This window comes from Cavia porcellus, unplaced genomic scaffold (genome assembly GCF_034190915.1).
Source record: "Cavia porcellus strain 051 isolate PalLab524CR breed Dunkin Hartley unplaced genomic scaffold, mCavPor4.1 scaffold_33, whole genome shotgun sequence".
In the NCBI taxonomy this organism is placed as follows: Eukaryota; Metazoa; Chordata; class Mammalia; order Rodentia; family Caviidae; genus Cavia; species Cavia porcellus.
In genome coordinates this window covers 12,995,124-13,022,990 of record NW_026947516.1, presented here as the reverse complement: position 1 = coordinate 13,022,990, position 27,867 = coordinate 12,995,124, and the positions used below count along the sequence as shown (strand labels likewise).

The following is a 27,867-nucleotide window of genomic DNA, read 5'->3' as shown; positions in this document are numbered from 1 at the left end:
GTCGAGAGAAAAGACAGATCACCCATAAAGGAAAACCCATCAGAATCATAGCAGACTTCTCAGCACAAACAATAAAGTCAAGAAGAGCATGGAGTGAAGTATTTCAGATCCTAAACGAAAATAATTTCCAACCTAGGCTGATGTACCTGGCAAAACTGTCCTTCAAAACTGATAGAGAAACAAGATTCTTCCATGACAAAGAACAGTTGAAAAACTACATGATCACCAGGCCAACCTTGCAAAGAATACTGAAAGACAGCCTAGATGCATTTAGGGAAAAAAACCACTAAACAAAGCAGACAATTAAACAGAGCAGAAAGATAAAGATGCAACAGCAGAAAGATAACATATCAACAATAAACCGATATATAACAGTTATAGCCATTAATGTAAATGGTCTCACTGCACCAATCAAAAGAAACAGACTGGCAGAATGGATCAAGAAACAAAATCCAACCATATGTTGTCTACAAGAAACCCATCTAACCCAAAAGGATACTCACAGGCTAAAAGTCAAAGGATGGAAAACAATATTTCAGGCAACAGGAACCCAAAAAAAGCGGGAGTAGCTATTCTGTTTGCAGACAATCTGAATTTCAAGCCAATAACGATCAGAAGGGATAAAGAAGGTCACTACATACTTGTTAGGGGAAAACTTCAGGAGGAAGAGATAACTATCTTAAATATATATGCACCAAACTCCAGAGCATCCAGTTATTTAAAACAAGTACTAACAGAAATGAAAAACCAAATTAGCAGTAACACAATTCTAACAGGAGATCTTAACACACCATGGACACCAATGGACAGATCAACCAGACATAAAGTCAGCAAAGAAATAAAAGAACTCAATCGCACCAGTGAACAAAAGGACTTAATAGACATACACAGAGTATACCACCCAACAACAACCGAATACACATTCTTCTCAGCAGTGCATGGGTCATTCTCTAAAATAGACCATATATTAATTCACATAACATATTTAAGTAAATGCAAAAGGGTCAAAATTATCCCTTGCATGCTACTGGACCATAGTGCTAGGAAATTAGAAATAATGATAAAAGATAATGCAAAAATCCCACAAACACATGGAAACTGAAAAACACACTCTTGAGTAATCAGTGGTTCCCAGAGAAAATTAAAGAAGAAATTAAACAATACCTACAAACAAATGAAAACACAAATACAACTTACCGGAATCTGTGGGATGCAATGAAAGCCGTCTTCAGAGGAAAATTTATAACACTGAGTTCCCACATTAGGAAAACAGAACAAATATAAATAAACAACCTAATGTTACACCTCAAACATCTAGAAAAAGAAGAGTAATTCAAGCCCAAAGCCAAAAGAAGAGAAGAAATTATAAAAATCAGAGCAGAAATCAATGCAATAGAGACGAAAAAAACAATCCAAAAAAATCAACGAATCAAAGAGCTGGCTCTTTGAAAGAATAAATAAAATCAACAAACCCCTAGCCAACCTTATTTTTAAAAAGGGAAGAAAAAGCTCAAATTCATGCAATAAGGAATGAAAGAGGTGAAATTACTACAGACCCTATAGAAATACAGAAGATCATCAACACCTATTTCAAAAATCTATACTCTCAAAGGTTTGATAACACAAAGAAAATAGACAAATTCCTAGAAGCATACGAAGTACCAAAGCTAGGTCATGAAGATGTCAACTACTGAATAACCCATTTTCATTAATGAAATTGAAAACGTAATTAAATCTTTACCTACAAAGAAGAGCCCAGGCCCAGATGGATTCACTGCAGAATTCTACAAGAAATACAAAGAAGACCTAATGCCAACACTCCTCAAACTCTTCAATGAAATTGAAAGGGAAGCAATCCTTCCTAAATCATTCCTAGATGCAAACATTACTCTAGTGCCAAAACCAGAGAAGGACCCAACTGAAAAAGAGAACTACAGACCTATCTCCCTAATGAACACAGATGCAAAAATCCTCAATAAAATATTGGCAAATAGGATGCAGCAAATCATCAAGAAGATCATACACCCTGACCAAGTGGGATTCATCCCAGGGATGGTTCAACATGCGTAAATCAATAAATGTAATCCACCATATCAATAAAGCCAAAAGTAAGAATTACATGATCATTTCTACAGATGCAGAAAAAGCCTTTGAGAACGTCCAACATTCATTCATGATAAAAACCTTACAGAAAATTGGAACAGATAGTCTTTACCTTATTATAATTAAGGCCATCTATGACAAACCAACAGCCAATATCATACTAAATGGCCAACAATTGAAAGCCTTTACTTTAAAAGCAGGCACAAGACAAGGATGTCCCTAATCATCACTCCTATTTAATACAGTACTGGAAATACTGATAGTACCAGAGCAATTAGACAACAGAGAGAAATAAAAGGCGTAAGGATAGGAAAAGAAGAAGTTAAATTATCATTATTTGCAGAGGACATGATACTCTGTATAGAAGATCCCCAAAACTCCATTGAAAGACTGCTAGATATAATAAATAAATTTAGTAATGTAGCTGGGTATAAAATCAATACTCAAAAATCAATAGCATTCCTATACACTAACAACAAAGTCACAGCCAGAGAAATAAGAGAAACCACACCCTTCACACTAGCAACCCAAAAAATGAAATATCTAGGAATTACTCTCATGAAAGAAGTGAAAGACCTGTACAGGGAAAATTATATTGCACTGAAAAATGAAATTGAAGATGATCTCAGAAAATGGAAAAACATCCCTTGCTCATGGATAGGAAGAATAAATATTGCGAAAATGGCCATTCTCCCAAAACTTTTATACAGATTCAATGCAATCCTGATAAAAATGTCATCAACATACCTCATAGAACTCGAGAAATCACTCCTAAAATTCATCTGCAGTGAGAAGAGACCTAGAATAGCAAGGACAGTTCTAACCAGCAAAGGCAAGGCAGGCGGCATCACAATCCCTGACTTGAAGTTATACTACAAGGCAACTGTAGTAAAATCAACATGGTAGGGGCTTCCGGGAGAACATGGCAGACAGATAGCAGCAGCTATGGAGGCTCTCTGAAAGACCCAGCTTAGAATTGAGGAATGGTGCGGAGTAAGGAATCATAAGCAAGTGGAGATATGCCCTGCTGACCCAAGAACGAACTGGGCTGAGAGAAACCAACTTGGAATGCAATCCTGGTGCTACAACAGGAACAGAAAAGCCTCCATAAGGAAGCTGGAGCACGCGCCATTGGAAGCCGCGATTTGGGTTTCCTGCCGCGTGGTGGCTGTGTCTACATCGGCTCGGCAGGGAGAGAGACGCGCGGAAGCTCTGAGAACGAGAATCGGTAAATGGAGTTGAAAGCAGGACAGGCGGGGAGCTGTGCATTGACTTGCGGGGAGGTGAGTGAGAGAAACTGAGACTCTTCCACAGTTTAGGAGACTCCAACAGAGGACATTCTGAGACCAGGCAGACTTGCGGGAACAGGGCGCTGCAGTGACTTCAGCCACGTATCCCCCTCTCAAGCGGGATTGGTGAGAAGTTCCTAGCCTATGTGACACTGCTGGCTGAGACCCAGTAGGCTAGCACAACCCAGATCCCAGCGCCTGAGGGTGACCTGGAAGGGCGGGCCCCACATAGGCTTCCTGGTCTGCAACTTCCTGGTGTACTGCGGTGGGCGCGAACACCTAGCCGGCGCAATTCAATCAGACTGTGGCTGACAGGGAATTAAGCTGGGCCTCCTATATACACTTGCATATATAAGGAACAAAGAATATGGGAAGAGGTAGCAACAAGAAAGGGTCCTCGGCCCCCAATCCTGAGAAACAGGCAATAGCAGACACCGCACCAATAGACATAAAGTACCATTTCCAGAGCCTCATAGATGAATTCAGGAATAAAGTTTTTAATGAACTGAAGCTAGAAATAAGCAGAATAGTTAGAGAAATGCTAAGCACCACCCAAGAAAAAACAGACGGTGGAATGGAAGAACAGAAAAAGAGGGGAGAATTGTTTGATGGAGAAAATAGAGAAAGCATAGAATACGTGAAGCAGGTTCAAAGAGACTACCAGGAAACTAAAACCTCTATCAAAAACTGGCATAACAGCTTGAAAGAAACTAAGGACAGATTATCTGAACTGGAGGGCAGATTTATAATATGGGAGAATGAAATGAAAAACTTCTTAAAAGTAACAAAGAAACAAACAGCAATAATACAAAGACTAGAAGATGATAAGAGGATCCATAACTTAAGAATTAAGAACATAAAAGAAGAAGTAGGGACACAAGCAAGTGAACTAAAAAAGCTACTCACAGAAATAATCCAGAAGAATTTTCCTAATTTAGCAAAAGGTAAAGATACTCAGTTGTATGAAGCACAGCAACCTACAACCCAAACAGAGCTACACCCAGGCATATAATAATTAAAATTCCAGAAATCCAATACAAGAACACAATATTAAAAGCCGTCAGAGACAAGAAACAGATCACTTATAAGGGAACACCCATCAGAATTACAGCAGATTTCTCTGCACAAACCATCAAATCACGAAGAGCGTGGGGGGAAATAATTCAAGCTTTGAAAGATAATAATCTCCAGCCAAGATTGATATATCCTGCACAACCATCCCTGGAAATTGATGGAAAAACAAGGTGCTTCCAGGATAAAGAGGAACTAGGGGAATATGCAACCACCATTCAACTCTACAGAGAATACTGCAGGATATTCTAAAAAAGGAAAATACCAATATTCCAGAAATAGTGGCAGAGAGGCCACAATGAATGGAGCAGTAAACAAAATGAAGAAGACAAACTGACAACTAATGACAGAAAAAGAGCTCAACAGAAATGAGGCAGAGAAGATTGGATGATAGGAACAGTGATTTTGGAGAAAATGACATCTTAATAGGTAATACTGATTTAGTATCATCTTGTTTTGAAGTCTCACCAAGCTTTTGTTCTTCTGTCTCCATTGGTCTAAACAGGTTGTATCTTATTGGATTTTATTATGTATGATAGTATAAGCAAAAACTTTTAAAGACAAGGAGATTATACAGAAACCATTGTTCATTTTCTGTTAGTTGATTCTAAATACCCTGTAATGCTGTCATTCTCTTAAATGGTTTTACATTGTTTTGATATATTTGATGCTACAGTATACGAAGTTATGCTCAAAGATTTCAAGGAAAGAGAAAATATGGTAACTACTTTTTATGTCAGGATTATCTTGTGGTGAAACACTATTCTGCTTAAATGGTTATGTTCTGATCTGCGCTGTTTTGCTGTTATGCCCTCTTTTATCTCAATCTCCACTTCATTATTTACTTTTTTATTTTTATCCTTTAATTAAGGGAAAAATAAATAAAAATAGCAGGATATATTATAGTAACCCACTTTGATTTTCCATTATCTTGATTTAAAGCCCTGTATTACTCTCACCATCTTGTTTTTGATTGACATCCCCCTGTACCAGGTTTGAAAGTTTAGGCCACAGCTGTGAAGATAGTGGGATTCATTATGACGCCCATTCTGGTTGACTATTATCTACTTTTGAAGACCTATAATGTTTCCAATGTTTTGGTTTTGTCAGTTTTGTTCTTTACTGTTTTGTTCAATTTTATTATAACTGATGATATAGGCAATTCTATTAGAGATAACGGGAGGCATTTTGCTAACCATTGTTGATCACCTTGTATTATGGTTTATATTATCTATTATGTCCACCCTTTTGATTTGATTGACTCTGTTCTGTTATGTCACATTTGGTTCTACTCTCTTCCAAAAAAGTAATAAGAACTGTGGGAGCAACAAAACCCAAAATGTGTAATTGTCATCGTACAAAAGAGAGGAAAAGAAAGTGCTCTAAACGATATAACCGCATATATATTTAAGTGTATAAGATAGATAATGATATCACTGAGTTTTGTTGGATCTTTGAACAGAACTGTTTGCAGTCTCACTGTTGGAATGTCCACTTTACAAGCTTTAATTTTGTAACTTGAATATTTCTAAGATGACAATATGTAATCCATTAACTAGTGATTTCCTACTGTTTATTTTTTTCTGTAAATCTGTATAACTTGCACTCTTTCTCTGCTTTTTTTTTTCTCCTTAAATAAAATTTTAAAAAAATCAACATGGTACTGGAACCAAAACAGAGCCGAAGATCAGTGGAATAGATTAGAATATACAACCACAATTACAAACACACTCAACCACCTTATCTTTGATAAAGTGGCCAAACATGTTCACTGGATGAACGACAATCTCTTTAATAAATGGTGTTGGAAAAACTGGCTCTCCATATGCTGAAAACTAAAACTAGACCCATGCCTATCACCATGTACTAAAATAAAATCTAAATGGATCAAAGATCTAAATATTAAAACAGAAACACTAAATCTATTGGAAGACAAATTGGGTAAAAACCTTGAAGACATAGGAGTAGGTAAACAATTCATGAAAAGGACTCAAACCGCACAGGAAATACTTCCCAGAGTCATTAACTGGGATCGCCTCTTATTAAAAAGTTTTGGACGTCAAAAGAAATCTCCAGCATAGTTAAAAGAAAACCCACAAACTGGGAAAAAATCTTAGTGAGCTTCCCCTCAGACAAAGGACTTCTGTCTAAAACATATAAAGAATTAAAATATCAGACCCCCAAATTCAAAGACCCAATCCAAAAATGGGCATCTGAGATTAATAAACAATTCTCAGATGAAGAAATTCAAATGGCAAATAAATACATGAAAAAATGTTTGCCATCACTGGTCATTAGAAAATGCAAATTAAAACCACACTGAGATTTCAACTCACTCCTGAAAGAATGGCCAAGATCAAGAGAACCAACAACAAATAATGCTGGAGAGGCTGTGTGGGAAAAGGAACTCTCCTGCACTGTTGGTGGGAATGTAGACTAGCGTAACCATTGTGGAGGTCAGCCTGGAGATTTCTCAGAAAGCTGGGACTGGAAACACCATTTGACCCAGCTATTCCACTTCTAGGCATATTCCCAGAAGAACTTAAAGCATCATACCACAGTGATATTGTGCACCCATGTTTATAGCAGCATAATTTGTAATAGCCAGATCTTGGAAACAACCTAAGTGTCCATCAACTGAAAATTGGATAAAAAAGTTGTGGTATTTTTATACAATGGAGTACTACTCAGCTATAAAGAATGATCACATTGAGATATTTATAAATAAATGGATGCAGCTTGAGACCATACTCATAAGTGAAATAAATCAAACTCACATGTATAAATACCGAATAGTTTCCCTAGTGTAAGAAATGATAAGAATACATAAAAGTATGTGATAATCATGATTCTCAATCATATTGGTTTGAATCCATATAATGTTATCATTCATTAATTGCAGTGGTTTTAACCTGGGTTGTTCAATTTTAGTATCTGTGATGGTACAAATAGCTATTCTGAAGAAAACAAAACATCATAAAAGCTAGTGCTGATTTAATATCATCTTGTTTTGAAGTCCCATCAAGCTGTTGTACATCTGTTTCCACTAGTTTAACATGTAGTATTTTACTATATGCTATAGTATAAAGAAAAATTTTTATAGGCAAATAGATAATATAGAAACCGTTGTTCATTTTCTGTTAACTGGTTCTAAATACCCTGCAACTTCTTCATTCTCTTGAATAGCTTCAGATTGTCTTGATATGCTTGATGCTATAGTATATGAAGTTATATTCAAATAATACAAGGAAGGAAGCACTTGTTGAGTACTATTATGTTAGATTATCTGGGGATGAAACACAATGATGCTTAAATTGTTCAGTTCTGACCTGTGCTGTTCTAATACAATGTACTCTTTTATCTCAATCTCAACCCTTTTTTTAAATTAATCTATTTTTTATTACATTTTTTTTCAATTAAGGGAAAACTAAATTAAAAAATAGTGGGATATATTATAGTAACTTTTTTGTTTTCCTATTAACCTGATTTGAACCCCAGTATTGCTCTCCCCATCTTTTTCTGTCAGATTTTACTATATTCTATTTTGTTTGGTAGTATCAAGTTTGAGGATATAGGCAACCACTTTGAAGGCAATAAGATTCACTATGATGCCATTATGGTTTGACTATTATCTTCTTTTGAAATCTTGTAAGGTCTCCAGTGTAGGTTTTATTGGTCTTGTTCTGTACTGTTTGGATCAATTCTATTATACCTGATGATATAGGCAACTCTTTTTAAAAATAGCAAGAGGCACAATGATACCTATTTTTGATCACCTGATATTCTATTTGTGCATCATGTACCATGCCCATCCTTCTGTTCTAAACGACTGTTTTATTTAGTCATGTTAGGTTTTAGTCCTTTCAAAAAAAGTAATAAGAACTGTGGGAGTAAAAAAAAACCCAAAAAGTGTAATTGTTATTAAAAAGAGAGGAAAAGAAGGTGGTCTAAGGGATATAACTGCATGTATGTTTGAGTGAGTAGGATGAAAATCCATATCACTGCGCTTTTGTTGGATCATTGAACAGCACTGTCTGCAATCTCATTGTATGAATGTACACTTTATAAGCTTTAATTGTATAATTTGGACAACTGTTTCTAAGATGAAATATGTAACCTATTAACTAGTGATATCTTACTGTATTTTTTCTTGAAATTCTGTATTATTTGTACCCTTTTACTACTATGATTATTTCCTTTCTTTTTTTCTCTTTAAATAAAAAAGAAATCTCTAAACTGTACATTTATTATCTTACATTTTACTGAGTGTAAATTATGCCTCAACAGAAATCTCTTTATAAGTAATACACATCACTGTTTTCATGCTTTTTTCCCATTTGTATGCTTTTTTCCCATTTTTCATTTTTGAATCTTTATAGTACAATGAAAATTAAAAAATATTATCTAGATTTCATTCAATGGGTCAAAATACAACAAAATCTTAAGAAGTTATGGCAACTTTTCTGACACTGTGCTACTAATACTAACCTTCTCTATAAGAGGCAGAATATAATAATGCTAACTCAATATTTCATGCCGTTTCTGCAAGCCATGACAGATTAAAGGTGCAAAGTCACATGAGGAAGACTAAACAGCATTCTTTCCAGTCCACCTATACACCTTTCAGGAATGCTTACACTCAGTGTAATTTCACTGGCCCCACCCTTCATGGCTTCTCACATCTCATGGCTTCTCATGCCTGTGTTCTACTGTGACAGCTGTGCAGCTCTCAGTAGTCTGCTGTGACTATATACCCAGGTCATCAAAGCCCCTCTCTGAAAATCTTGGCTGTGTGTCTCCGTATGCCTAAGCAGTGATGTCCCGGAGCAATTGGAAAAGCCTTCCAGTGGCACATGATAATTTCCTATTATCATATTTAGTCTTCTCTCTCTAGACTTGTGGCATACGCCCACAAACTGGGATTGAAGGGTAATTTGAAAATATTCTAGGAGCCATTCTCACAAGCCACACTGCCTTGTCCCAAACCTCCAATCTTATGCTCACTGGTTCCAAACTGAGAGGTCTTGCACCTCTGCCTTGTCCACCTTTGAACTGATAGCCTGGCTGTTTGGAGGAAAATTCAAGGTACTTGAAGTTCAACTGCTTCCCCTGTGGCCTGGATTTCAGACCACCTAACTCTCAACATTCCTAATTCCACCCTAAAGATTCTAATTCCAGATCCAGGTACTGATCCATCACCCAAGTGTCAAAACTTCCCATTCTTTCCACTATCATTCATTATTAAGGATGTGTTTGCTCCCAATGGAAGTTGAGAAATAATATTTAATGCACAGTATTGCATCATTAAGAAAACTAAATATTTGAGGAATTTTAAAGAACTCAAAATATTAACAGGTTCATATTATTCCAATCTTATAAATCAGCTTTTCATATTTTATTAATTCAATTTAAAAAGAATTCCCACAGCACATAATTTCGGACAGGTAAACCAGACTGAAATTTTGTTACACTGAATTTTTTTTCTTCTCAACTTGGTGTTTTGAGGTATAAATCTTAAACGGAGATTTCCTTTGAAAAGTTGTAATTCCACATGCACATACTGTAGTTTATGATAGAATAAAAATCTTCATAAATGAAGGACTGGATCAGGAAAGTCACAAGCTTTTTTTTTTTTTTTTTTGGTCTTTTTCCTTTTTGTTGGTACCGGGGATCGAACTCGGGACTGCCTGCTTGCAAGGCAGGTGCTTGTGCCGCTGAGCTAAACCCCCAGCCCCAAGCTTTTCTATTAATTGAGTAAAACATTTTCTTTCAGATGCATTAATCCTGAGCTAACATATTAACTAAAAATAAAGAGGCTATGCCTTGGTCTCTTACTCATCTATATGAATATACAAACCAATCTAGTTTATACACAACCTTAAGGAATACATCCTCATAGACTACACATTTTTTAGAAGTTTCTACAAATTTAAGTGTGTATCACACTTGAAAACACTTATGTCAAAGAGAAACATACACATTCTCAGGAAGTGCTTTTCTCCTGAGCTAAAATGCAACAGACTAAAGTTGAATTTAGAAGACTAGAACTCTAATCTATTATTTTTCACCCTAGCCACTGCACTGTTAAAATGGAAGATGGGGCTAATCAATTACAGCAGCTGAGGTGGAATATTGCATAGCTTGTAATCTCTGAAGCTTAAAAGGAAATCCGTTTACAAAAATTCAGAGATACATCAAAATGACAAGGGGAATAAAAGTTCCTTCATTTTCAATTAACACTAGCCAGAATTTTAGAAAGCTCTAACATCCTTATTCCCCTTTTTCTTAGTTCTTGTATCCTCTTTCAATTTGACCATAAACATGCCACTGAAACAGAATTGATGGGATGTTTACAAAACAGATGTTTTCAAGTGATGCTAATAATAAATTTAAACCCACGATGTATGTTTCCAAGGGGACATAAATTACAAGTGACAGAATACAAGGTACACAAGAATGCATCAAAATATATACCACAGAGCTAACAAAATCATGGAAGATGTTGTCTAGTCAGTACTTATTGAATACATACTACATGATAGGAAGTTACTAAATTTCCTATGAAGAATTAATATCCTTTCACTCTACCTAAATATATCCTATCTGTTTAGAAGATGACACAAAAAAGAAAGTGTATTTCACATTATCCAAAATCATCAGTGGAAGAAACAAGAATATTCATGATATTATTTTCATGTGAAAGGGACGTGGAAATGCAGACATCCTTTCAGCATTCTGCCTTCATTCCTCTGGATTTATACCCAGAAGTGGGGTCGGTGGATCATATATATGGTAACTCTGTTTTTACTTTTTTGAGGAACCTCCATACTACTTTCCATAATGAAAAAAAGAAGGAAATGTTGCCATTTTGTTGCAACATGGATGAACCTGGAGGGCATTATGCTAAGCGAAATATCTGGGCAGAGAAAGACTGCATCTTACTCATATGTGAAATCTAAAAGACTCAAATTCAAAGCAGCTGAGTAGAAGAGTATGTTCCAGGGTATGAGGGGGTAAAGTGGACAGGGAAAGGGAGATGTTTGAAAAGGGTAAAAAATTTCAATTAGATAAGAGGAACAATTTTAGTGACACTGCATAGTGTGGTGGCTATAGTTAATAATAATTGTACTGCATATATCAAAATTGCTAAAAGACATTTTTAAAAGTTCCCACCATGAATAACTAAGTATATGAAGTGATGAGTATGCTAGTTTGATTTAATTATTCCACAATGTATACAAATATCATAACATCACATTGTAACCTACACACACACATATAATTATAATTTGTCAATTAAAAACAAAATAATCTGACTATTTGCTGTCTTTATTCAGAAATAAGAACAGTATATTAGCAAAACAACTCCAAGTTAAGAGCATGGTAAAAATAAAGCAGAGTAGATAGGAAGCTTTAAAGTTGTGGCAGTAATATAAAGAACACTGTGCTTCAAAGTAGACTAGTAGTTTTGAAAATGGCGAATACATGGTGTGTGTGTATTTGTGCGTATGAATGGATATCTCTGTATCATATTAAATATTTATATAACACACATAAGTAAGGAAAAAAATCTAACAATGTTCATATACGTACACATAATACATATGTATATATAAAGAAAAGAAATTAGGGTACAAAAGTAACCCCAGAAGCCCACCTCCAGCTGGGTCACACAAACACTAACCTAGCTGGGATCACAGTTTATATAAGAAGGATGTTGTGCTCACTTGGGCAGCATATATATATATATATATATATATATATATATATATATGAAGGATGCCTCCCCCTTATCCCAGTGATAGGGGCCACACCTAAACTTGGTTGCCCATAGGCTTACTGGCTCCCTTCCTGAGACAGGAGTCATTTGTTTCCATAGAATCTAGGGTTCTAGGATCTTGGGCAAGTCCAACAAACAGCCAACTGTCACCATCCCCATCATCTTCTGGATTCAGCTGTTCTTGTACTGTTCTCTAAAAACAAAAACTCCTGAAGAGCTTGGTGACCCCACTGGAATACCGACCTGTGATGCATATACAGCAAAAAGCCTTGGCTTTCATGCTCCTTTCACTGGAATTTAGAAATGATGGATGCTCATACTTCCCATATTCTGTTGGCCCTGGTTTCACAAATCTACCATTTCCCTAGAGGACTTGCTGCATCCTCCATGCTATGTAACATACAATTGATCCCAGCTTCTGATGGATGACCAGGCAACCAAAGGAACTATCCACATGAGAGAGGAAAGCTGTATTATTGGTGTGTGACCATGTCTGAGTGGTAGGATGTAGTCAATAAAAATTTCCTTGTTTCTAACATTCTGACTTTTCAAATTTTCTACCTTTCCCTTAGAATGGCAGAAGGGGGAGGTCACTATTTAAAATGAACTTGCAACAACCCATATAGTAGACCCTCATAAGAAACAAATCTACATGGTGATTTGTTTTGGAAATAACCAGTTTCCTTCAGAGATTTAATCTATACATTGATTTTAAAGGAAATCTAATCTCTGCTATCAATTTATCACCATAAAAGTTGCTAGAAGAGAAACTAGTCTCTATCTCTAAGTTTAGGGGATGACAGTCTCTGCTACAAAAGATTACTTCTTAGAAAATGTCTTACTGCATCTTTGCAAGGATCCTTTCCCTCTAGGACTTTCAGGAAAAGCACATTTTGTGAGAAGTAATAAATCAAGCTAAATAAAATATAGCTTAAAAAAGGATTTACACTTCCATTTACGAGAATGGGTAGTGGCAGTAGATACATCAAAGTTGCGTTATTTAATTCATGGGCCTAACAAGAATGGTTGTCTGGCTTCTTGGCCTACAGGAAATAAAAGATGTGAAATGAGACAGGATGGAAAGAGAAGACTCAGAGAAACAGACAGCAAGACTGGTGGCACTGAGTAGACACAAATAAATGCCTGCCTGATTCAGAAGATAAAAAGAAGCAGTACTACGAGCTTCTGGACAAATAGATATAATAATGTCAAACAAAAGTTGTAAGGTACTATTAAAACACACAATTTAAGAAAAGTGAGCTTTCCATGTTTGTTTTATAAACAGAGCCTCCACAGAACTAACACTTTACAAGAGCTTATTTAATGACTATTGTGTAATGAAATGACACAGACAGCTAGCAAGAGAAAAAAATGAAATGGCCTCACAGGCTTCGATGGTACCAGTAGAAACTGTATTTTCCTTTTGGAAAGTAATTTAGCAAAATGTATCAGGCCCTAAAAATTCCCATAACTTGGATACAGTAAATTTTAGGAATAGAAGAAAATAATCCTATAGCTTAAATAAAAAACCTTATACAAAAATAGTTTCAATTAATAGGAATGGCTGAGCTAGGAGATTTGGCGCAGGATCTTTCAGGAGATACATTTCAGATGCCAGCTGTGGCTACAGCCATCTGAAGGCTTGACTTCTAATCTCACTAGTGCAGCTATCGGCAGGAGGTTCATATCTGGATGTCCCCAAGGACCTCTTGGGTTCATCAGTGCAGTTTTTGCAAGTTGACCAGATTTCAGCGACAGTGTATCTGACACACTTTTGGAGGCAGGGTCTGAAGAGGCAAGTCCCTGTGGACATGGCCAAGAAGGGTCCCTTTCTGGCTCTTCTTTTGGAACTCTTACTTCCTGGCTGCCATGACCAGAGTGAGAAGATTCTCTACTGCACCCCTGTGTCATGGAGCCCTGTTGTGGAGACAGCAGATTATGGACAGAAACCTCTACAAACTGAACCAAAATAAACTATCCTCCCTTAAATTGTGAGTGTTGAGTATTTTATCGCAGCAAAGGCTAAAGAGACTAAGACACCCTAATTGCTTTCCACATGACATGGCTGCTGGTTTTGCCCAGAGTGGGTGGTCCCTGAGAGAGGAAAAGACACTGCATTTTATGATTTAACTCCCATGTGACATATCATTATTTCTCTTATAGTTTACTGATCATGCAGCCCTGGTACAATTCTTCCTGGTACAGGAAGACACTATAGGAGAGCATGAACACTAGGAGTCAGGGAGCATTGAGGATCTTCTTGAAAACTGACTATGACAAATACCAATTTTCAATCCTTAATAGGTTAATGCCTTTATGCTATGATCATCCATGGCCAATGACATCACAAGAGAAACAATCAGACACCAAGTACCACTGATCTAAGTAATAACAGCAGTTATGAAGTAGTTTTGCAAAAAAAAAATCTGAACTTGAACTTGATTAAGCCTCTGGTTCTTTATACTAAAATACAGGAATCAGAGGGGCCAACAGAACATGTTATACACTACTGGATAAACAAAATTATCAGCCAAATGCCATGCTACATAAATGTCAGTCCAGATTATGAACAATTTTACAAGATGAAGAACTGATTTCTTTCTTTAAAAAAAAGAGATGGAAAAGGGTAAAGCTACAGATTAAAAGCAACTAAAGGACATCAAAAATTGCAATGTTTGAATATTATTTCCATCCTGATTTGAATAACTAAATTATGAAAAAAAACTGGGCATATAAATAAGAAACTTTAAAGCAAATACAACATTCTTAAACCATTCTTTTTAAGGGTGAAAATAATTCTACAAGCGCAATATCTTAAGAAAATATTTCAGTGTGAACACTCATTCATCCATACAGCTAGCAAATTCTTACTGAGTACCCAGTCTACAACATGCAGTACAACAGTCCACCCTCTTCCACAGGGAATGTGTTATATTTCAAGACGTTTCTCAGATGTTTGAAACTATGGATAACACCAAATCTTATACATAATGTGCTTTTCCTATGCATGTGTACCTATGATAAAGTTTAATTTATAAATTAAGCACAGTAAGAGATTAATGATAATTAACAAAATAGAACAATCAAAAGAATATAATATGACAATCAGTATTTCTGAAATACTTCTGGATCATGATTGTCCCCAGGTAACTAAATCATAGAAAGCAAAACTGTGAATAACCGGGGACTATTTGTAATCATCCTGGGCAAGTAGAAGAGGTTATATTATGCTTGATAACTAATAGTCAAGAAGACAGCATAGTATAAGCTGTATTTTAAAAGTGGTATAAAATGATATAGCCTCAGTAATCTGAAATTTGACTTTTAAAAAAGATATTAATACTCATATCTTCATTTCATTAATATTATAGTATATTTTGAAAACATTTCATTTTACATTAATGATTAGCATGCCTGTCTTAAACTCTCAGACTTTTGATGACACAGCAGATCTATCTACATTTCTTTTGTTTGATATTAATTCTACAGCATTTTTACTTAAGATTCAAATATTATGTCACTTCTTTAAATTGTATAATAAAGCAATTTTTAGTATATTCACAAAGTTGTGTAAATATCACCACTATGTATCTCTAGAATAATTTCATCATGGTCAAAAAGAAATTTCATACCCACTAGTATTTCATCACCACCCTCTTCCTGAGACCACTGTCCTCACTCTAGGCAACTTTTTGTCCCTATGGATTTTCCTGTTTCCTATAATGGGCCTACCTGGGCATGGTAGCACATGCCTATAATTCCAGAACTCAGGAGGCTGAGGCAAAAGGATCATCTCAAGTTCAAGGCCAGCCTGGGTCGCATAATGAGCTTAAGATCAACCTGAACTACAGAGACAGACCCTATCTCAAAACAAAAACATAAAATTAAAAGAAGTCGACTTCCGGGAGAACATGGCGGACAGATAACAGCAACTACCGGAGGCTCTCTGAAAAACTAGGCTCAGAAGCCAGGTATGGTGCGGACTAAAGAGACATAAGCAGGTGGAGTTATGCTCTGCTGACTCAGGAACGAACTTGGCTGAGAGAAACCAACTTGGAATGCAGTCCTGGTGCTAAAACAGGAACAGAAAAGTCTCGCTGCTGAGGCTGGACCCTGCACCATTGGAAGCCGCGATTTGGGTTTCCCGCCGCGCGGTGGCTGGCTGCCTCTACATCGGCTCGGCAAGGAGAGAGACACGCGGAAACTCTGAGAACCGGAGTCTGCAAACGGAGTCGAAAACAGGACGGGCAGGGAGGCATGTTCTGACTTGTGGCGAGGTGAGTGAGAGAAACTGACACTCCACCACAGTTTGACTCCAGTGGACTTTCTGGGCCCGAGCAGTCCTGCGGGAGCAGGGCGCGGTGGTGACTCCAGCGACACATCCCCCTCTCGGGCGGGATTGGTGAAAAGTGCCTGGCCTGCGTGACGCTGCCGGCGGACCCCGCAGGCTGGCCCAACCCAGATCCCAGAGCCTGACGGAGGCCGGGAGGGGCGGGCCCCCGCGTAGGCTGCCTGGTGCGCAGCGGTGAGTGGGAACACCTAACCGGCACAATTCGATCAGGCTGTGGCTGACAGGGAGAGAAGCTGGGCCTCTCATATAAGCTTGCATATATAAGGAACAGAGAATATGGGAAGAGGCAGCAACAAGAAAGGCTCCTCGGCCCCCAATTCTGAGAAACAGGCAATAGCGGACACCGCACCAATACACATAAAGCACCATATAGAGAGCCTCATAGACCAATTCAGGAATGAAGTTATCAACGACCTGAAGCTAGAAGTATGCAAAATAGTTAGAGAAATGCTAAGCCCCACCCAAGAAAAAACAGATGGTGGAATGGAAGAACAGAAAAAGAGGGGAGAATTGTTTGATGGAGAAAACAGGGAAAGCATAGAATACGTGAAGCAGGTTCAAAGGGACTACCAAGAAACTAAGAAGTCTATCCAAGACTGGCATAACAGCTTGAAAGAAACTAAGGACAGACTATCTGAACTGGAGGGCAGAATTGTAATATGGGAGAATGAAATGAAAAACTTCTTAAAAATAACAAAGAAACAAACAGCAATAATACAAAGACAAGAAGATGATAAGAGGATCCATAACTTAAGGATTAAGAACATAAAAGAAGAAGTAGGGACACAAACAAATGAACTGCAAAAGCTACTCACAGAAATAATCCAGGAGAATTTTCCTAATTTAGCAAAAGGTAAAGATACTCAGATGTATGAGGCATACAGGACCCCAGCTACCTACAACCCAAACAGAGCAACACCCAGGCATATAATAATAAAAATTCCAGAAATTCAATACAAGAACAGAATATTAAAAGCTGTCAGAGACAAGAAACAGACCACTTACAAGGGAGCACCCATCAGAATTACAGCAGATTTCTCTGCACAAACCATCAAATCACGAAGAGCGTGGGGGGAAATAATTCAAGCTTTGAAAGATAATAATCTCCAGCCAAGATTGAGATATCCTGCACAACTGTCCCTGGAAATTGATGGAAAAACAAGGTGCTTCCAGGATAAAGAGGAACTGGGGGAATTCGCAACCACCAATTCAACTCTACAGAGAGTATTGCAGGATATTCTAAAAAAAGAAAAATACAAAGAATCCAGAAATAGTGGAGGCCACAACCAATGGAGCAGAGAACAAAGTGAAGAAGACAAACTGACAGCTACTGACAGACTAAGAGCTCAACAGAAATGAGACAGAGAAGATTGGATGATAGGAAAAGCTATTTTGGAGAAAATGACATCTTAATAGGTAATACTGATTTAGTATCGTCTTGTTGTGAAGTCTCATCTAGCTTTTGTCCTTCTGTCTCCAATGGTCTAAATAGGTTGTATCTTACTGGATTTTATTATGTACGATAGTATAAGCAAAAACCTTTTAAAGACAAGGAGATTATACAGAAACCATTATTCATTTTCTGTTAGTCGATTCTAAATACTCTGTAATGCTGTCATTCTCTTAAATGGTTTTACATGGTTTTGATATACTTAATGCTACAGTATACGAAGTTGTACTCAAGGATTTCAAGGAAAGAGACAATATGGTAACTACTTTTAGGTCAGGATTATCTGGTGGTGAAACACTATTCTGCTTAAATGGTTATGTTTTGATCTGTGCTGTTTCGTTGTTATGCCCTCTTTTATCTCAATCTCCACTCCATTATTTACTTTTTTAATACTTTTTTAAAAATTTTTATCCTTTTAATTAAAGGAAAAAAAATAGCAGGATATATTATAGTAACCCACTTTGACTTTCCATTACCTCGATTTAAAGCCCTGTATTACTCTCACCATCTGGTTTTTAACTGATGTTCCCCTATTCTGTTTTGCTGGATAGTATCAGGTTCGAAAATTTAGGCATCAGCTGTGAAGATAATGAGATTCATTAAAACGCCCATTCTCGTTGACTTTTATCTACTTTTGAAGACCTACAATGTCTCCAATGGTTTGGTTTTGTCGGTTTTGTTCTTTACTGTTTTGTTCAATTGTATTATAACTAATGGTATAGGCAATTCTATTAGAGATAGCGGGAGGCATTATGGTAACCATTGTTGATCACCGTGTATTATGTTTTCACATTATCTACTATGTCCGCCCTTTTGCCTTGACCGATTCTGTTCTGTTATGTCACATTTGGTTTTACTCTCTTCCAAAAAAGTAATAAGAACCGTGAGAGCAATGAAACCCAAAATGTGTAATAGTCATTGTACAAAAGAGAGGAAAAGAAAGTGCTCTAAACTATATAACTGCATGTATATTTAAGTGTATAAGATAGAATATGATATCACAGAGTTTTATTGGATCATTGAACAGAACTGTTTGGAGTATCATTGATGGAATGTCCACTTTACAAGCTTTAATTTTGTGACTTGAACAATTATTTCTAAGATGACAATATGTAATCCATTAACTAGTGATTTCCTACTGTTCATTTTTTTTCTGCAAATCTGTATAACTTGTACCCTTTCTCTGCTTTTTTTTTCTTTTCTCCTTAAATAAAATTTTTAAAAAGCTCAAAGCTTAAAAAAAAAAAAAAATTAAAAGAAGTCCCTTGATAAGGCATCATACAATATATGTGGTCTATCATAACTGGCTTCTTTAATGTAGTATAGTGTTTGCAAGGTCTACCCATGACATACCATATTAGTACTTTATTCCTTTTAATGTTCAAACATAAATCCATTGTATGGACATTTGTTCACTCATTTATCTATCTTGGACATTCATATCATTTCCCTATTTGGCTATAATGAAAAATGCTGCTTATGGATATTTATGTGCAGATTTGGGGGTAGACATATGTTGTAAATTCTCTTGGGTATATACCCCAGCTAGGTGAGGAATTTCTGATTTATATGGTTACTCTAGGCTGAACTTTTTAAGGAACTGCCCCACACTTATACACTTAGATTTATTTACTTATAAAATAGCTGGGCACACCAGCCTGAGAAACACAGCAAGACCTCATCACAAAAACACAAAACAAAACAAAAACACAAAATGACCACAAATGTTCCTCAAAATTGGGAATCATCCTAATTCAAAAATGCATTTAGTGCACCTAACCTTCCAAACATCCCAATTTAACAACATAACACATTGTAGAGTACCAATGGTTCCCTTCCTGGTCATGTGATCAACTGGGAGTCATGGTTCATCACTACTGCCCAGCACCATTCGACAGGATAGTACTATATACCACTGTCCCAGGGAAAGATCCACATTCCAAATTCCAAGGCAGTTTCCACTGAGTGCATTGCTTTTGCATCGCAGTAAAGTTCGAAACATCATAAGCTGAACCATCGTATTCTTGGGTTATACATTCACTGAATATTGGAAAATTTCAATTTAACTGGTTCTCAATTTACAACTTAGTATTTTACAAAGGTGTGGTTTTGTGCCATAAGTTTGACATTTTAAATGCCACATCTCACTCTTACTTTATTAAATCATGTTAACATCATAGCCACTATTATGTAATATTTTATTTCTTCCAAGTTTTTAAAAATGTTTACACTTATAAAGTTACTTTTTTAAACATGAGATGGCATTTGGAATTTACTTCAAAATAAAATAAGAGCAGGATGAGAAGTGGATAAAAGTGTGGATAAAGCAAGATGAAACACAGTTGTCCAAGAGTCAATAATGGTTAAGGTGATATTTAGAATAAAAACTACTACAACCATTATGGAAAGTCCTCAAAAAACTAAAACTAGGAATTCCATTCAAATCAGCTATAATCCTTCTAGGTATCATTCTGAAGGCATTAAAGACATCATATGACAGTGATCCTTGCATACCCATGTTTATAGGAGCACAACTCATAATAGCGACATCTTGGCAGCAGCCAATATGTCCATCAACAGATGAATACATAAAGAGAATGAGATTTATGACAACAGCGTACTACTCTAACATAAATAATGACAAACTTGATTTATTTGTAGGAAACTGGGTATACTCTGAAACACACAAGCTTAAATATCGCATGGTTTCTCTCACATGGGAAACACAAAGTATAAATAAAAAGTAAAACAAAACACAGATGTTAAGAAATACAGTGATAGATCTTCTATAAAAGGGAAAGGGACCAAGAGATAGAGGAAGGAGTGAAGAAGATGAAAAAGGAGTTAAGATGTACTATGTACATGTACCAACTCTCCATGTAATTATTATGTACAGAAAATATGAACTAATAAAAAAATTTAAAAACACAGTTTTAATCTTTAAAAATTTTGTATATCCAACATTACCCATAAAAAGTTTTCAAATAAGCATTTTACTTTTACAGACTTAAGCCAAATTTTAAAAGAAAAAGCAACCAAATCTGTTTTTCTTCATTTTAGCTGAAAAAAGTATTACATCACCTTTTTCTGTTGCGAAACACAAAATGTATTTCATTTGACAGACAAAAATTTTCCTCTTCTTTGGTTCCACAGCTACTTGAATATATAAATTTTGTTTGTTTGTTTGTTTGTTTGATCGACAGAATGGGTATGGAGCACATGAGGAGAAGATCATCTTATTCCACCAATGCAAAATGCGTATTACAGTCACATAGCAAGGCCCAAGCGAAATAACTTAATTTAATGCAACTTAAAGCAAATTCCATCTTAACAAACTGGCTATAGAAGAACCAACTATGAAAAATGGTGCTGGAGTCAGAGGGGCCTAGGCATGGGGTCATTTGTCAGCCTGGACATCATAAAGCCCATTAGAATCACAGGCCCTGAAAGCACATACTCCAGCTGACAATACACCAAGCCACAATTCTAGCAAGACCCTGGCAAAAAGGATGCAACTGCCACTCATTACCAAATATTATCTGTCTAATTGTCTTAAAAATTCATATTTAAGGTGACTAAAATATGCTTAGAAACTTTGACTTAATCGACATATACAACATAGTCATTGACACTGGGGACGCAGATTAAATACACCATCCTATTTGCATATCCTGTAAACAAGTCAATTTTGCAGTACATCACTGGAAAAGCTATTAAATTTGATTCCGTTAGATACAAAAATCAGGAGATAGGAAACTATTCTCAGGAAGAGTATCCTTCTTAAAATAATCATTTACAATAGATATGCAAGATAAAATAATCAGTTTAGAAGTATGAGTAGTCTACTAGAAGAGGTTTTCAAAAATATGTACTATGAAATGTCCAAAGAAAGCATCTAGATGATTCCAAGAAGGCAAGGAGGTTGAAAAGTGAATGGCATGTTGTAAGCTGTTCATTCCCACCTGCCAAGACCCGATCCCTCCAAGCTGGCAATTTACACAGTCATCTAGCAAATCAAAATGAAATAACTGTGATTTTAAGTCTACAACAAACTCATTACTGACACTTCCAAACTACTCCGTGCCTTCTATAAAATGTAAGAAAAGGATATTTAGTTTCACAGTCAAACCTCGGCTACCCTCTCAAGCCTGAATTACCAATATCAGCCAGCAGTCACCCAAGCATAGTTAATATCTCATTTTTGGCATCTGCAAAGGATAAAAGATGGTAGAAATAGGAAATTCATAGTGACAGTTCTGGAATAAAGCATAGAGAAATAAACCCAGTGCATGCTAACTTTATATGTATAAAAGTCCCAGTCATCTGGCTGGTTGCAAAAACAAGAAAGTCTGGGAGTCACTGTGGACCAATTTCTGTCAAGCAGACACAAAGAAAACTGGTCCCTCTCAGGGATGCAGGCTCCATGGTGGATTCTAGAAAAGTGGTCCAATCAAGCTGGTGGGACAGGCCAGGTATAGTGGCACATACTTGTAATCCCAGCATTTGGGAGACTGAGGCAGGAGGATCAGCAAAAGTTCGAGGCCAGCCTGGGCTAAGGAATAGTTTAAGGTCAGTTCGAACTGCATCGTGAGACCCAGGCTCAAAAAAAATGTTGGTGGGACTGAGTAAACCTTCAGATGATGAGTACTCATAGTTGGAGGGGAAAACCACAAAAAGACAATACTAAGGAAGCATTAATTTAGAGACCCAGAAGGAAGGCAAAAACCCACTTTCAAACAGGCATGGATTCTATTTCTTCGTATTTTATTTTTGAACCTGCTCCTAGAGAGATTCCTAGCCGGCAGAAAAGCTGAGAGAACTTTCTATAGAAGGAAGACGAGGAGGAGGAGCAGCAGCTCGGGCATTCTATTGTGTATAGATACATCTGTTTCTTGATCTGTTTGTTGATGGACATATAGGCTGCTTCCAAGATGAGCTACTATAAATGGTGCTGCTACAAACATGGGTGTGCATGCATCACTGTAATACAAAGTCCTTAACTCTTTCAGGAGGGTATCTAGAAGGGGAATAGCTGGATTGAATGGAATTTCTAGTTTTAGGGTTTTTATAGGCATCTCTATTCTGATTGCTATAAAGAAGGATAAATCTGAGTTACCTATAGAAAAACAGATACAACCTGAGACCATAATGTTATGTGAAATAAATGTGTCACACAAACTTAAATACTGCATGGCTTCTCTTAATCAAGAAACCCAAAATATAAATAAATTAAAGGGCAAAATAAGATATATAGTAGGAAACAGAGGGGCAGATCTTTAGCAAAGGGAAGACAAATAAGAGATGGAGGGAAGGAGAAAGAGGGGAAGGAAAGGAGACAAAAACAATATAAGATGTATTATGTCCATGGACCAACTCCAAACAATGAATTTAATCATGTACTACAAGCACGTACTAATAAAAAGAAACATTTTTAAATCAGCTCATATGTTCTCTGCATGAAGGCACCAAATGTTCATCATAGTTTTATTCAAAATATTTAGCAATAGAGACAAACATACACAAGAAAAGGTAACCAAATCCCTTCGCGTGTATGATACAGACACTTTGTTAAAAGCAACTATTTAAGGAGAGGAAAACTCCTCCAAGGACACCTTGGACCACACACCTCTCTCCGAACCTCTGCTGCACCATCTCCAGAGACAGAGTCCTGGACCTGTGCCTCATGTCCCTCCCGCCCTCCTTCTGAAGCCGGTGGGAACAGCCTGGCCGAGGTGGCAAGCTGGAAAATATGATGACACAACCACAAAAAGCTGAATTTCATATTATCTCTTCCAGACTGTTAGTGCCTGTCATTCAATACCTGAGAAAAACGAAGCCCAGAGGACAGCAAGATGAAAGAGTAGTTCTACCTTGGTGTCTCATTTGCAAGGAAAAAATAAAATATGATCTCATAAAGTGCTAAGGTATCACTGATGAAATGTGAGATGTTGAGTTTAAAGACAAGTACGGAGGTTAAAAAAAAAAAAGCAGTAACTACTAAGGACTGGCCAAGAGGATTCTGAAAGTACAACTTTGCTTTTGATTCATTATTCAGAACCTAAGAACATAAATATTTGTAGTCACAGGACTATAAAGCTAGTAAATGCGTTTTGCAAATAGCAAATATCCCACTGTTTGTCTTTTGCGTCCCAAATAGGATTTCACATTATTAAATATCCTTTCTCCTAGGACATTAAGTGATTTTATAGCTTCTAAAAGAGAATGATAATCAAGTAAGAAAAAAAGCCGTGCCCCCATGCGTGACTCTCACTAATAAACAGATTCAATGCATGGTACTTAATGCTGGTAGCATAAAATAACGACACAAAAAATAACAAGTACAAGTTCACTATGTACTCATTGTGGTATTAACTTTAGTTTCAGATAATTTGTGTGAATATTATTAGACTTTGATATGCCAATCCTACATAATTAAACTAACATCTACTTAAAATGTGGCAAAAATATTATTTCTGTATATCAGATGCCAGCAAAACATGAAAAACAGAATAAAATCAGCCTGCCTCCCATTTTTTGTAAATAAAGTTTTATTAGAACTCATTCCTGTCCACTCTTACATCATCTATGAGTGCTCACATACTATAATGGCACAGGTGGTAATAGTTGGGACAGAGACTGTATGGCTCACAGAGCCTCAAATACTTAACTATTTTGTCCTGTAAAGGGAATGTTTGCTAACTAATGCACTAGACATTTCATTATTTGTCCTAGCGTTATGGCCCAAAAAACAATAGGTATGTACAATTTCAATGTCTGTTGCTTTATTTTTCCAATTGACTTAATATGAGGATAAAAGTTGATAAACTCTCCCAAAACTAAAGAGAAAATGATGAAGTAGAAGAAAATAATGACAAAAAAGTTAATTCAAACAGGAAGGAACCTCCTTTAAGTCAGAACACATGGAACAAAGGGTTAGATTTATTATATGTTATTGAAAAAGGGGCTCAGGAAATTTATCTAAACTTTATTGAAAGAAAAAAGTGATTTCAACTAACCATTGCAACATATGTGCCTTAAAAAAGAGACTGAAATGGTCCAGCTCCAATGAAAAATACTATGGTGGTTCCTCAAAAAATGAATAGAATTACCATATGATCCAGTAATCCCACTTCTGGGTATATATCCAAAGGAACTCAGGCAGGATCTCAAGAGATATCCACACACTCATGTCATTGCAGCATTATTCACAGAAGCCAAGAAGCAATCTACATATATATCAATAAATCAAATGATTAAAAAAATGGTATGTCCATACAATAGAATATTATTCAATCTTAAAAAGGAAGTAAGGATATACTCACACATGGTACAACATGGATGATATAAGCCAGACACAAAAAATAATTAATTGCATGATTATACTTATTATTTACTTAATAGTGAAATTCATAAGGTTATTAAGGACCATGGGGGCATGAGGGAGTGAAAATTTGTTAAATAGGTACAAAAGTTTCAGTTTTGCTAAATGAAAAAGTTCTAGAGATCTGCTGCACAGTAATGATAATATACTTAACACCTCTGAACTGTATGCTTCAAATTGGGTAATATCATAAATTTCATGTAATACTTTTACAATAACTAAAAAAAATTAGAATTGCTTTTAAAAAACACTAGAACAAAAAACTCAAAGAGGATTTCAGTGACTAGCTATGGCAATGGGATAATTGATTTTTTTTTTTCACTTGTCCTTTGGTTTTTAGCTGGCTTTGCCTTTTGGTTTTTAGCTGGCTTTTATATTCTAAACTGAAAATGTTAGTTTCCTGTGATTTCAACAGAAATAGGGGATAATACTTCAAAAATAATGATTATCTTACAATTTTTTAGGAAAAAGTTTATAATGTCTAAGTGGGGTGAAATAAATAATTAAAGCATACAGTATATAAATATAAAACAGCAAAGCATAGCATTATTTATAAATCCAAGACCAACTTTCTGGAAAAAAATAACATTAGGAACACTTTTGACAATTATAATCAATAAAGTGAGAGGAAGAAAATGCCCATTAAATAAATTATGAGCATTAAAATAGATAAAACAACTACTGAAAAAAATTTGCAACTGTAAGAAATAATGAGGCAGGCAGAATTGTAATATATTTGAAAATCCAGGTCAGGTTTGGCAAACTTTATCTGTAAAAAATAAGAGTAAATATTTTCAGCTTTGTAAACTATACAGTCTCTGTAGCAACCACTCAGCCCCTGTGATTTTAACAAGAAAGCAACCATAGGCAATATATAAATAGTTGGCCATGGTTTGTTTCAATAAAACTTTGTTTACAAAAGCAGGCAGTGGGCCCTTTTGGCCCACAGTTCTTAGTTTGCAAATTAAGTGATAAAGGCCAGGTCCCTTTTCCTGCATGTTTTCTTTTGTCCTTCTTATCATGGTGATAATCCTTACCAATGAAGTAAAGAAGCAGAGATATTATCTTTTTCTCTCAGACCACTGACATCTTAATTGATAGCATTCCTAATTAGACACTGCTAAACAAACTTTTAGATTCTGGAAGCTCAGGATCCAGTCATTTCTCTTCAACATTTCATATATTGTAACACCACACACACACACACACACACACACACACACACACACACAGCCAACGGCTATAAATTCTAGAGAGCAAACAGAGGGAAAGTAAAAACGATGTCTTAGTCTACAAGGACTCACAAAGACTCTATTTTCAGGAAATATCTCAAGCCCATACAGATTATGAGAAATTGTCAGACTAAAAGCCTTTTTTTTTTAGCTTAAGGCCTTAAACCAAGCATTCATTACTGTAAGGAACATTAGTCAGAGCACAGAAAGGGATGCTTTTTGATACCGCACAGTTACCCCAACTTGGACTGAGCATTCTCCTTAAGTTCCCCAGTAGTCAGGCAGTGGGTGTCGCTTCAGTGGTTGAAGCACCTGCCAGGCATGCATGAGGCCCTGGGAAGCATCCTCAATATTCAACACAGAAAATAAGAAAGAAAAATTTGAAAGTTCACCAAGAAGTAAACAATCTGGAAAGCTCCTTTAACCACTGAAGAAAGCTGACAAGTCATAGAACTCCAGAAAGAGCTGACTTTTCTCAAGATTTCAATGAGAATTTTAAACTTTTAAGGCCTGTACAATTTCATGGCAAGCATTCCTAAGTTTGAAAATAAAAACATGAACCTTCAGGCATTTAATTTTAGAAAACGGAAATAGAAGTTTTAGAAGTTGATATCTGCCTCATGGTTCTGAGGGATCCCGACTGGACCTAGCTTTTGGCAAGCACAGCACTTAAGACTTCAGTGTAAAAATGGGTGAAAGAATGAGGGCCAAGTCACAGGAATTGGTCAGAACCCAATTCGGCAAATGTACCGGGGACTTTACAAAGTTTATATATGGTGATACCTGTGGAAACGGGAGCACCATCCAGCGGCTAGTGGCACCGGGAGTTTAGAAAAAAGGATTCCAGGCTCCGGGTCCTCTCTGACGCAGTTGCACCAGTCACTCACGCCGCCCAAGGTACACCGCTCTTACCAGAGTGAGGCGCCATTACATCCCAAGTGGACCAAGGCGAAGCCCCGCCTCCTGTCCCGTCGCTACTCTCTAGTGCCCTCTACTGGTAGATAAGAAAAGGAAGCAACCAGGAAAAAAAAAAAACCTGGTTTGCAGAGATCTGTGCTTAGAAATTTAGAGCCGCGTGATAATCGCTGAAAGACTGGCAACACCTGAAACTTCTTTATAAATTTCTGTCAACCCAGGTGTGTTGGTGCCCGCTTGTCATGCCAGTGATCAGAGAGGCAATTTAGTGACTCAGTGAGACCTTGTCCCAGAA

General features: G+C 36.6%; 1 protein-coding gene across 1 annotated transcript in view; it reads right to left on the bottom strand.

Annotated features, from left to right (window-relative positions):
* Window positions 1–27,577, bottom strand: part of Frmpd4 (FERM and PDZ domain containing 4) — a 938,443-nt gene extending 910,866 nt beyond the window's left edge. Inside the window, exon 1 of the mRNA XM_063243077.1 lies at window positions 27,441–27,577. The gene's annotated coding sequence lies outside the window, so the exon portion shown is untranslated. The remainder of the gene's footprint in view (window positions 1–27,440) is intronic.
* Between the last annotated feature and the right edge of the window lie 290 nt (window positions 27,578–27,867).